Source organism: Pipistrellus hanaki (genome assembly GCF_964339955.1).
Source record: "Pipistrellus hanaki genome assembly, chromosome: 3".
Lineage (NCBI taxonomy): Eukaryota > Metazoa > Chordata > Mammalia > Chiroptera > Vespertilionidae > Pipistrellus > Pipistrellus hanaki.
The window spans coordinates 171832866-171844548 of NC_140505.1; the positions used below are offsets into that span (position 1 = coordinate 171832866).

Genomic DNA, 11683 nt, shown 5'->3' on the forward strand with positions numbered 1-11683 from the left:
TTCCCCCACAACGCTTAAGAACCCATATTTATAAACAAAATAAACCTAATAGAGTCTGCCATGAGAGGAAGAAAAAAAAATCTCTTCAGCCTGCTGCAAGAGCATGCAGTGTGTGGCCAGTGAAGAAAGTTTGAACAGGAAGCATTCCATTGCCAGAAAAAGTCCAAAGATAAATCATCCACATTCCAACCTTACCTGGTGCCTTCCTGGAATGAGAGGCCTGGGGCTCTTTTCCTCCCTGGCTGCTTGAAGGTCAGCTGTCATCATGAACAACACAGTGACTACCCAGACCAGGAAGTTCATGACCAACAGACTACTTCTGTGGAAACAAATGGTCATTAATGTCCTTTACCCTGGGAAGGCAGCAATACCTCAGACATAAATTCAGGGGAAACTAACCAAAATGTCTAAGGGCTGGCCTTCACTCAGTGGATCTTTCAACTACAAAATGTCTAAGTCCACACCAGATGTTATCTTCGTGTTTGGATTCAGAACCCATTTTAGTGGTGGCAAGACAACTGGCTTTGGCAGGATTTATGATTCCTTGGATTATGCAAAGAAAAATGAACCCACACATACACTTGCAAGCCATGACCTGTATGAGAAGAAGAAGACCTCAAGGAGACAGGGGAAGGAATGCAAGAACAGAATGAAGAAAGCCAGGGGGATGTCAAAGGCCAATGTTGGTGCTGGCAAAAGTGAGCTGGAGCAGCCAGGCTTGTAGCAGCAACAGCCAAGTCCAGAGCAACTAGGTCGGGAGCGGCAGTGACCAGACCCGGAGCAGCTGGTTGTGGAACGAACCAGAGCAACAGAGGCCAGGCCCGGAGCAGCCAGGCCCGAAACAGCTCGCTCCTCGCCTGTACCTGCCCACGGCTGCCTCTCAGACATGGCTGGAAACTTTTGCGGGAACTTGAGGGTCTGCTGAATCAAGTGATGAAGGCTTAGATCTGGATGTGTTGAGTTAGTGTAGCGCTGGGGTGTTGATCTGTAAGTGCCTTGGGTGGGGCCTGGATGAGGCTGGTTGACCTATTTGGAAATGTCTTTTGTGTGAAGTGTATCATTGGGCATGTGGAGGTATTATTGATATGAGATAATGCTAAGTAACAGATTTACTATCTGAAAAGGGATTTACTATCGGGGAAAGGGAGGGAGGAAGAGACTGAACATAAACTGTGCACCTATGGATGAGGACAATGGGGGATGGGGAGGGGGCGGAGGGTGGGGTGGGAACCTGGTGGAGGGGGGAAGAAATGAGGAACCTTTGTAATAATATGAACAATAAAGATTGATTTAAAAAAAAATAAAAAATAAAAAATAAAATAAAATAAAATAAAAAAATAAAATAAAAAAATAAATAAAAAAAAATAAAAAATAAAAAAAAAAAAAAAAAAAAAAAAAAAAAAAGTGAGCTGGAGATGGGACAGCAGAAGGAGTAAAGATTCTCCAGTGACTTTATCTGTGGTGACTGCAGAGGTTTCATGAGAGGAGTAATAAACTAAGAACTTAAAAAAGATCGAGATAAAGAGGAGGGAGGGGGGCTGGAGGATAAGGAAAGAAGAAAACTTTTCATTGGCCCTGAACAAGTGGAAAACTCACTGCATAAGAAAGGCTTTTCGTGATTTGGTAGAGGAAGGACAGAGTGAGGTTGGGATGTGAGGGTTTACATATTGTGTTCCTGTAAAGGAAAAGGTTAGACTATGTGGATAGAGAAGGTCAATGCTCAAACTATATTTTGTTTGTGATGTGTTCTGTGTTATGCCATAACAGTACCTTGCCACGGCCTTAGAAAAAAAAAAATCATCTATACTAATCATTTTGTATATCAGTATTTTCTAGAAACCCCTAATCTGGGAGTTGCCATCGAGTATACATGGAAAGAATCATAGACTTTCAGACCTTATCAGAGAACAAACTTATTCTTCTATGAAAAACTCTGATTTCTTCTGCAATGTTTGCACCTACTAGAGTTATAACTTTGACAAATGAATTACTAAAATCCATACAGTCCAAATATATATATTGCATTTGCCTGACTTGCCAGTAGGAAACATTTTTCACTGGACACATTTGTGACTTGTTTTTTAGTGCACCCCGGATGGTTCCTAAATGATCAGGTCACTCCCTTTCCCAAATTCACTTTCTATCTCCCTCCAAACCCTCCTGGATTCTGCCCTGGCTCCCAGGCCTCCATATTCTCCCACTTTTGACCATCAGGTCAATGTTTTCTTGGAGGCTGAGGTCCACCATATGTCCTATTATATCTGGTTTCTCACAGTCTACCAAAAGTGATTCAGCAAGCACATTGCAAGTGCTCTCTGCATCGGAATCCCATTCAATGGGGAGGTGATTCACATAAAGAACACCTAGGGGCTCCCCAGCACCTCTTCACCTATGGTAGCTTCATTTCCCTCCCATCCTGGCCATGCCAGTGAGAACATCAGAGCTGGAGAGGACCTGGGGAGCTCCGCCATCTCTCTGCTACTCTTTGTCTCACTGGTGACCCAAAGCACCAAGCCTGGGACTTGATTCAGTTCCAAATGTATGGTAGAAGCCCTTGGAGTTGTTTTACATTTGTTACAATTCTTAGCTCCTCAAAGCTTTGACAAGAGTTCATTTTGGAACAAATTATAGAGATGACAGGAGAAAGCCTACCCCCCCCCTTCAAAATATTAGATTTACTTCAAACTAAAGACTAGGAAAAGTTAGGAGACTGAAAATAAACAGGAAGCTCCAACTTAACGATTTCATATCCCTAGTCCTCTGGATCCCTGGAAAAGAAATTCTCTTGCACGTCTAGCCATTATCAAGAGTCTCTTATCAGGTGTGTACTAGATTTATTGAGGTGAACACTCTGTAAGTTATATAAATGTCTAATCACTATGTTGTATACCTGAAACTAATATAATATTATTATATTAGTTTCAGGTATACAACATATACAACTAATTGATTATATATATATATATATATATATATATATATATATATATATCTCAACTGTAATTGAAAATATTTTTTTTAAAAGAATCTCCTTCTCTGTGTCCTCTTGGCTCGACTCCCATGTGTTCCCTTGACCCTGTGTCACTATTACATTGCAAGGCACCCAGGACCAGAGGCCCCATCTAGTCTACATAATCTGAGTACAAAGTCCCATGCAGATGGACACTGTCAGACTGAGCAACAAAACAGTGCTCTTGGCTGTCCAATTTATCGATTATTGAATAAAGACAGTAATATCTTTGAAATTTTCCCAGTTGACTTTTACTTTTTAACAGAGTTAAGAAGTAGGTTAAGCCAATAACTAATTAGCTATTAGATCAATGCTAAGTACTTTGTATGTGTTTACAGGACAGAAAAGTGAACAAGTAATGGAAAATTCTGCCTTCTCTTTCTCCTACCTTCAGTCATTTTCCCCTACCCTAGGAATGCTCTGGTCCACCAACTCAGAACTACTTAATGCCTTACTTATGGAAGGCTCTCTATAGCAGTCAATCATGAATAGCAATCAGCCTACAGAGTCTTGGCAATTTCCAAAGAGAATTACTTGAAGCTCCTCTGAAAGACTCTTTGTGAATGGTCCTACCGTTGTGTGTAAGGCATTTCAATGCCATCAAAGGTCACATCAGTAGACCAGGAGGACACCATTCCCTTGAGGAGCTCAAAGATAGAGATTTTGCATGAACAGGGGAAATAGGAGAGAGTAGTGGAGAGAGAACTGGTTGGCCTCCAGTTTTCAGTGAGAAAAAAAAAAATCTTAATCATCACCATCATCATCGTCATTACCAGCATCTTCAACAGTAACAAATTCACAGACTGAAAACCTTTACAAAGCTTGATTCACTATTAAGTTCATGGGTTCATTTTTGAATGCATCTGCTTGCTTCAGACAACATTATATGGGAAGTAAAAGGAATCAACCAAAGATTTTAAATGTATTTAGCTAGGCCATTTCCAGTAATCTTCAAATAAGTTTTTTAAGTTTGAATGAAGTAAACAAAATGACCATACACTTTATAAAAATGTGAATCTCTGTAGCATATTTTGAATCCATTTAATAAGATTAAAAACATACCTTTACTGTTTCCAATGATTTTACTCACTTGTTATTGTATAGTGTCTTATAATATATGCGGTCAATCATTAGCTCTGATCTAAAGCCCAGTACTTGGTCAGGAATGTAATCTCCTAAATTACAACACAGTTCTAAGGAAAAATAGAAACATGCTTTACATTAGTGCATTTTATTACAAGAGTTCCCAGAATGCCATGTGTAAAAAGTGGAGTGTTCATACAATAAAAAGCATCCCTGATAGTTAGATTGGGAAATGATTAAGTGACTTTTGAAGTTAAAAGGTGATTTTTCAAGATTATAAAATACTCATTAGGTTATTCTGCCAACACCGAGTTTTATACAGGTTGTTGACTGACTGATCAACTCCCTGATATTCATTCATTCACTAAGAAAATATTTTTTGAGCATAAATTATGTTTCAAATAGGAGTTGGGGATATAGCTGGATGATACTGTCATTACTTTCAAGAAGATAAAATCTTTTTAGAAAGATATCCCAATCATGGTAACAAGCAAAGGGAGTCTGCATACTACAAAGACTTAGAGCTTGAAAAAAATGATAGCTCAGATGTAGACCTAGAAGAATTGGGAGATAGACCAGAGAAACATGCAGGGACATGTAGACTGTGGCAAGGAATTAACCTAAAATTTGAAATCATTAGAATGGCAGCACTTGAGCATAGTTCAAAAAGTTGGCACAGAAAATCAACTGCAACAGCTTTGCATTGACAGGGAAGGCAAGAAGAGAGTGTCTGGGAGGGAACTAACTTGTTAGCAGGAGGGAAGGCATTTAGAGGCCATCAGGCAGACAGGCAGGTGAGTAGTTAGGAGCCAGTGGTCCTGGATTGCGAGAGGTATATCCAACTGCCTAAACCAGCAGTCAGACATCCCCCAAGGGGTCCTGGATTGGAGAGGGTACAGGCTTGGCTGAGGGGACCCCCAAGCCCCATGCATGAATTTCATGTACCAGGCCTCTAGTTAATGTTATAAAAGGCCCAGTGAAAGCCTCTACATATGAATATGGTAAACCAAAGGAAATACAGTATTCCTGGAGAGACTGCAGAGATTACTGCCAATACAAGGACTTGAAAAGTGCAGGAGTGGTGATTCATTCTCAGTATATCCCTGTTCAACTTGCCTACTTGGCCCGTGTGAAAAGCAGATGTCATTCTCCAAGAGAATGACAATGGATTATCATGAACTTAACCAGGTGGTGACTCTAAGTGCAGCTGCTGTTCTGGATGTGGCTTCATTCCTTGATCCCACATGCATATTCCCAAATACTTCTGATGCAGTTGTTGATCTGACCAATGCTTTTTACCTGATACCTGTTAGTAATGACAACCTGAGCAGTTTGCTTTCAGCTGGCAAGGCCTTCCTGTCTTAGGGGTATAGAAGCTTTGCAACTCTGTGTTATGATTTAGGAACCTCAATCACCTTTCCCTTCTACAAGGTATCACACTAGTCAATGCACAGATTACATTAGGCTGATTGGACTTGTGAGCAAGAAGTAGCAACTACTTTAGACTCATTGGTAAGATACTTGCATGTCAGTGGATGGGAAGTAAATTGAACAAAAATTCAGAGGGCTTTACCTCAATGAAATTTCTAGATGTTCAAGGACATGAGGGCATCCTGAGATAGCCTAAGGTGAAAGATAATTAGTATGTCCTCAGTTGACTGTTGAGAGGGTAACAAGGAATGTGGTGATGGGGTGATGAGGAGGTGAGTTGAGCCCTGCTTGTACTTGCCATAGACCTAAGCATTGGTGTTCTCAGGAAAAAAAGGAGGAGGAGAGAATTGAAAAAGATACCAAGCCCAGCTGGCATGGCTCAGTGGTTGAGCAACAACCTATGAACCAAGAGGTTACTGTTTGATTCCCCATCAGGATACATGCCTGGGTTGCAGGCTCAATCCCCAATGTGGGGCATGTAGAGGGCAGCTGATCAATGATTCTCTCTAATTCATCACTGATGTTTCTACCTCTCTCTCTCTCTCTCTCCCTTCCTTTCTGAAATCATTTTTTTTTTAATTTGGAAATATCAGTGAGGAAATAAAAGCAGTAAGGAGAGTTGGGGGTGGGGAAGGAGGAGTAGAGTTGTCCCTGGATTGTTAGCCTAAGGTGACATTCTTTTAAATCCTTTATAAATATGAAATAAAAAGGAAAAAAAAACAATTTTATTGGACAAAGGCTACTGCTTTCAATTCTCCCATGGCAAGAAAAACAAAAGCAAGAGATTCATTCCTGGATTTTGTCAAGTCACATAAGAAGGATAGTCTAATTCCCAAGAAGCTTTATAGAAAACATCAGAATGAATGAAATTTAAGCCTGGATGCAAACATCTGTGGAATTTTTTTCATAGAGGAAGAAAAAAAAAGTGAGATTAAGACCTACAGCATCTGAAAGAGTGGGCTAATAAAAAGAATAAGTATTTACCAGAGTTCTGTAACTCAAAGGCACTCCCACATGTCACAGATTTTCCTGAAACATCAACATCTTTGAGAAACCACAATGTTTATTCCGCGTTTCACACGCATGTAATGTATCCATGGGCATTGTTTCTGCTTTCCCAGACCTCTTTCATTTCCTCCTCTGCTACAGAAATCCATTCGGCGGTTCAGATGGGGCTGCCCTGACACCAGTCTGCCCTGTGCCCTGCCAAAGGGGTACTTCTGCAATAGCGGCCTCCCCGGCTACAGCACCTCAGCCCTCAGGCCAGAATTAATTGCTCAGAAAGGGGCACCAAAGCGGACAACCAGAGCCTGCCTGTAGTTTGGTGGGTAGATTTTGGGGAAGAGGAAGGGGCTTTCTTCTTCCTGGGTATCATGAGAGCTGAGGACCAGAAATCCTGGAGAAACTTGGAGCCATCCTTGCCATTGCATGTGGGTGCCTGCTGAGGACAAAGATGATGAAGAGGAGAGGAACCAGATTCAACACGTAAAGAGGGATGACAGCTTTCCAACAGGGAGCTTTGTGTTCTGGGTCCCTAAGGGAAGCCCTGAGTGACCAGCAGCTATTAAAAAAAAAAAAAAAAGGAAGGGGGGCGGGGGGCTTTTGGCCCAGCCAGTATTGCTCAGTGTTGATCATTGGTCCATGAACCAGTAGGTCGTGGTTCTATTCCCAGTCAGGCCACATGCCCATATTGCAGACTCGATCCCCAGTGGGGGGGTTGCAGGAGGTAGCTGATCAATGTCTCTCCCTCATCACTGATGTTTCTCCCTCTCCCTTTCTCTCTAAAATCAATAAAAATATAAAATAAAATAAATAAATGGGCTGCTCAAGTGGCATGGGCCCCAGAAAGAAAGCTTTCCCCATTTACCTCCTGAGATGGGTCCATGGAGGACAAGGGGGAGAAGCCTTCCTGTCCCTGGTGTGGAGCCCAATAGTTATCATGGCTCACCAGGGCCCTCACTGCTCTGACATGAGGCACCCTCTGCCTCTGTCAGGAATCAGATGGTGACTGTGCTATATTCTTGTTCTTCTCTCCCTCTCTAAATGGGAGTTTTTAGTGTAAAGTCCCTTCAGATAAAATCTTACTTAATTGAGACCACATTCCTCTAGCATCTTCTAAGTCTTTTAATGTAAACATCAGCATGATTGCTTAAAGAGCTACAAGATGTAGTTATAGGAAATAGAGGAAGTAACAGAGTGACAAATGTGCTCTCAACTTAAGACAGGCCTTCCTATGAGGGACTCATTGTGATTGTCTTAAATGGAAGCTTACCATGTTGCCACCAGCTCAAATGACCAAACCGGTGACCCTTGGAGGATAAAAGCCAAAAGGCTGGAATGGGATAGTCAAGTGACAATTTCCATCTCAAAAACTAGGGTCTATAACTGACTCCAAGGCACAAGGTATAGCAGCCAGCATACTTGTACTTAGGCTCCAAGGCAGCTCAATTAGTCCCAGTCCAATGTGGCAGCAGGCAGAGGAAGGAATAAAGCAAATGGCACAAACAAGGAGGCATTGATATCTGTTACTAAAACCTACCCGTGTTTCCCCAAAAATAAGACATCCTCCGAAAATAAGACCTAGCACGTGGAAAAATAAGACATCCCCTGAAAATAAGATCTAGCGCATCTTTGGGGGGAGGGGGAATTAATATAAGACACTGTCTTATTTTCAGGAAACAGGGTAAAAGAAATAAAACAGATCAAGTGGAGTGAGCGGTGAGAGGGAAATGTTTTGATGCTTATAAAAATCTGAAAATCAAAATTGACATGTCTCCTATGACCTTTAGCTTAATAGTCATTCTTATAGAAAGGGAAGAGAAAGAATAAAAGAAGAATCAAAAGCAGACCTGGGACCAAATTTTAGTGCTATCAGAATGTGTTCATTGTAATAAGTTATTTAAATGGTCTCACTTTGTGAGCAAAATGTAAAGTGAGAATAATGCTGCCTACCTGATAAGACCATTGAGAGAGATGAATGACAACGTGCATGAAAAATGTCCAGTACAGTGTCTGGTAGGTGGAAAGTTCAAAACCATGAGCTTTCATTTTCCTCTTCCCTGTGCCCTGGTAATGTTCCCAGTGCCCAAGCCAGAGCTTCTAAATAACGATGCCAGACTTATTCCCCGATTCTGGAACAAGACAATGGACACATGTCCAACCTCAGGTATGTACATTACAAATAATGACCTGAAGGCTAGGAGACTGTTGACTCCTCCTGAAGCAAGGAAGGTAGTGGATGGGTGATCCAGCCCAAGTACAAGTCCCCTGGCCCCGATGGCATCACCTTTTTTGAAGCGCCAGTGGTTCCACAGTTACCATTTTTATGTTCACAACAAGCAATGCATGGGGCTTAAGTGCATCTGCAGAGTGAGAACCATCCATAGCAAATACCTCTTTCCCAAAACCATATGCTGGGCCCCAGGCCAAACAGCAGGGCTCATGCCTGCCTCTGATTTCCTTGAATCAGCTGCCAGTGGCTGTGTGGCTCTGCTCCCCAGGTTTCTGATAAAGCAGCTTAACTCTTCAAATAAGCTGTGACTGTGCAGACACAAAGGAATGGCAGACTTGCCAAAACACTTCCAGGGTGCTCTGTCTTTGAATGGGGCAAGGTAGGGGCGGGAGGGCGATTGTCCTGCACTCACATACACATCTTCTTTGAACGCCTGAAAGTAGTGTGGGTATCATGCAGAAACAAAGGAATGGGTAGTTATTATTATTTTTTTAAATAACTTTATTTTCTATCTTCAAAAGTAACGCATATTTACTGTAGGAAACCTAAAACCACGTGTTAGTCAGGATAATTAACATTACCTCCTATAACAAACAGCATTACCAGACTAACAATGTATTTTTCATTCACACGAAGTTCAACGATGTTCCTAGGCATGTGGCTCTCTTTGGTGACTCACCTTTAAGTAGTGACTCAGGGATGCAGGATTCTTCCATCTGGCTATGCTGATGTCCGAGAGAGAGAGAGAGAGAGAGAGAGAGAGAGAGAGAGAGAGAGAGAGAGAGAGAGAGAGAGAGAGAGAGAGAGTGTATCTTGGTATTTTCTAAAACCAGCCCTCTAAGTACACCACTTTTCCTACATTCTTTTGGCCAAAACTAATCTCATGGCCAACATACAAGGTTCCCCAGCAAGGAGAAGACTGGGAAACACTGTTTTTCTGTGTGCCTAGGAGGACAGTGACAAGGTATGGCTAACACAGAGCTTTGCCACTACCACAGCATCTAAAACTACACAGGCACCACAAATATGCAATATAATATATTTGCAAAATGGCATCATACAACATATTCTGTTTTAGAGCATTTTCTTAAATTTTCAACTTACCTGTAAATATTTCTCACTAACTCAATTTTAAGAGGCTGTTCCGCACGGGTTACCTGTTGTGACAATCCAGTTGCTAGATAGTTTTTGTTTTCTTTCATAAACTGCAATGTAATTATAAGCCTGCATAATATTCTGAGTATTTCTCAGGATAAATTCTCAGAAATAAAGTTTGTAAATCAAAATTAAGCACACTTTTAGTGCTGATGAAGTGGCTTCACAATGCTTCCTTTCCTAGGATTTTACTTTGGGAAGTTTAACCTCCATGGTAATATTGAATTCTTTGCAGACAATTCTAACTTTCTAGTCTTGTCTTTGCTAATGTGGACTCACAGCTTCTATTTGCTAAGGAAACAGTCTTGACTTTGGCAAGAGTAAAGGGAAAACACAGAGTCATGGAGACGATGGTTGGCTGAGCCAACACTATACACCAGGCACAATGCAATATGCTTTACAAAAAAATACATTTAATATTTATGACAAGCTTGGGAGGTAAGTATTATCCAAGTATTATGAAGAACAATAAGATTCAGGGAAGCTCAGTCATTTGCCCAAGACTGAATGGTGGAAGGCTCAAATAGGACCTGCCTTGGCCAAAATTGTGAGACTGATGAAGGAAAGAGGTCATTCTCTATTCTTTCCCTTTCCTTATCTCTGGGTTGCCATGATTCTCCTATCTCTAGCCCTGTTATGCTACCAACACAGGAATATGACAAAGGCACTGGTCAGAGAATCAGAAGAATTAAACTGGAATCCTGTCTAGGTATCTTTCAATCAATGTGCTGCACTAACCTTGGTGAAACTCTTTTCTCATCTGTTGAAAGAGGCATTTGGACCAGATAACCTCAAAGTATCTTTAATGTCCCCAAATCATAAGACAGAGAGCCCTAAATTTTAAAGTGCAAACACCAAGACTTGAGGTTCAGCTCTGTCATGTGTATTTTGAATAAACCTGGCAAGACACTAAACCCTTGAGTCTCGGGACTTCTATTCATAAATGAGGGTCTTAGCCCAAGTACATTTCAGAGTCTTTTTCTGATTCCAGAATTCTTCTACAAAGCCTAGCTGAAGACCTGGCACATAGAAGGATATAATAAATGTTTATTGACTATTGGCTCTTTAAACCTCTCCATTTTGACACCCTAAAAGGTGCTGAATATATATTTAATTGCATGGAATTTGGCTCCTGCTTGCCTTAATGTTATTCTGCAGGAGAGACAGACTCCTGATGAAGAATGTCAGCTAGGACACTATGTCCATGTCTACATCCAATTAACCCAGATAAATGGTTTTCTATAGCTGTACAGATCTACATTTGGTTGTAAAAAAAAAAAAAAAAAAGTTTACCTGGACATTAATCAAATATGATCAAATATTTGAGGCTCCTGTGCTCCTCCATCAGTCCTGGTGGGAGAAGACCGTAGGAACAGTGATTTGTGGTACCAGCTTTTTTTGAACTATTGGCTTGCATGACCCTTTTTTGAAAATTTTGGCAAGGTAGTCTACACGCAAATCTAGAGACCTGAACTCACTACTAGGCATTGGGAATCAAGTCAAATGTCACAGTAAAATTATAGTTCTGGCATCATTGTTCTCAATCTTTTGGGGTTCAAAGGTATCTTGGACAACCTACTTAAAGGCTATATATGGGCCCAGCCAGCATGGCTCAGTAGTTGGATTCCTGGTCGGGGCACATACCTGGGTCATGAGCTCCATCCCCAGTGTGAGGCATGCAGGAGGTAGCCAATCAATGATTCTCTCTCATCACTGATGTTTCTATCTCTCCCTCTCCCTTCCTCTCTGAAATCAATAAAACTATATGTTTT

At 41.3% G+C, this 11683-nt stretch overlaps 1 pseudogene across 1 annotated transcript; it reads left to right on the forward strand.

The window, feature by feature from the left end:
• Positions 1–265: 265 nt before the first annotated feature.
• LOC311619773 (small ribosomal subunit protein eS24-like) lies at positions 266–724 on the forward strand (annotated as a pseudogene). The gene has a single exon. The product of its transcript is annotated as a small ribosomal subunit protein eS24-like (transcript).
• The last annotated feature ends 10959 nt before the right edge of the window (positions 725–11683 follow it).